Genomic DNA, 1652 nt, shown 5'->3' on the forward strand with positions numbered 1-1652 from the left:
AAACTAATTAAATTAATTAAACTGATTATGTTTGGCTTCCTATGCAGAATGCCCATGAGTGGGAAAATGGCCTTATCAAGTGGATGCTAGTTTTTGAGACAATTACATTTCTCAGTAAATTTAATTGACTTTGAATACCATGGGAGCACTGGTGGTGTAGTGTATAAGGCATATGACTGCTAACTAGAAAGCTGGAGGTTCAAACCCACCAGCCACTCCTCAGAAGGGAGATTGGGCAATCTACTTCCATAGAGATACTGCCTCAGAAACTCAAGGAGGGGTCATTATGAGTTGAATCAAGTCTAAGGCAGTGATTGAGTTTTTATTTTAATATCATGAATATGCTTAAGAGCAGTCTGCTACAAGGAGGTAGATTCTCTCTGAGCTGACAAAACCATGTTTTGGAATGTGTAAATCTTCAGCCAGAGCCTCTCAACAGACTTTCACCATGAGATGTTCGTAGTGACAGCTATGTGCTTTTTCACATAGTAAGACTCATTTATTTCCTACTTAAATCACTCTTTTCTTCACAATTTCTCTTACTGTTTCTATAGTACCTCCAGATATCTGTGAAGTGTTAAATTCTATTTTCTTCTAATGTTCACTTTTCAAAGATTATTGACCAATTTAATTGTTTCAGGCAATGCAGTTCACTTATCAAGAAGAGTTTGTGTCAACTCATTCATTCATAGCTATTCATTGAGTGAACAGCAAGTCTCAGTCATTTTATCAGGTGCTGAAAAGACAACCTTAAGAAGTTCAGCCTAGTGGGATGATAAGTTTGTAGTGGTTAGGTGAGTGTAAGCCAGTAGTGCTACGAGAACTTAAAAAGTGAACCTACCCAAACCTGGTTTTGAGGTTGTAGAAATGAGAGGTGTGGAGTAGGGGTGAAAGGAGCATTCTTGACAAGGAGAAAAGCTCATAGATAACAGAGAACAAGGCTTATTTAGGAAAATATGGGTAATTATATAACTAATAAAAAGATCAAAGGATAAAGGGTAGAAGTTCTCAGAACATTAGACTGCAAAGGTATACAGAGATTAATGATGGCTTTATTTGCTCCAGGTATCACTTGACAGGAATGTCTTTATCAAAATTATCGATCATCCTAGTTATTTTGTTTTCCACTATACCTGTGGTTAGCAAACTAAAGGACGAAATAGTTAACATTTTTGGTTTGCATGCCATGCAGTCTCTGTCACAACTCTGCTATTATAGCCTGAAAGCAACCACAATGTATAAATTAAGGGTGGTGGCTGCATTCCAATAAAACTTTATTCACAAAATAGGCAGCAGACCAGAATCTGCCAAGGGTCCATAATTTGCTTACTTCAAGTCTATAAGATCTACAAAAAAAAACAAACAAACAAACAAAAAAACTACTATTGTCTAATTGATTTTGACTCATAGTGACCCTGTAGGTTAGAGTACAACTGTCCCATAGTCTTACCAAGGCTGTATATATTTATGGAAATAGATTGCCACATCTTTCACATCTTTCTCCAATGGAATAGCTCATGGGTTCAAACTCCTGATCTTTCAATCTTTCACTTAGCAAGCCCTTCCAAGTCTGGAAAAGCCCTTCCAAGATGTTTGGAAATAATAATGGCCAAATAAACCCATGTCAGAAACCATAGAGCAGGCTTTCTCTA

The sequence above is a fragment of the Orycteropus afer genome, unplaced genomic scaffold, assembly GCF_000298275.1.
Source record: "Orycteropus afer afer isolate SDZICR_OR568_19922 unplaced genomic scaffold, OryAfe1.0 scaffold00837, whole genome shotgun sequence".
In the NCBI taxonomy this organism is placed as follows: Eukaryota; Metazoa; Chordata; class Mammalia; order Tubulidentata; family Orycteropodidae; genus Orycteropus; species Orycteropus afer.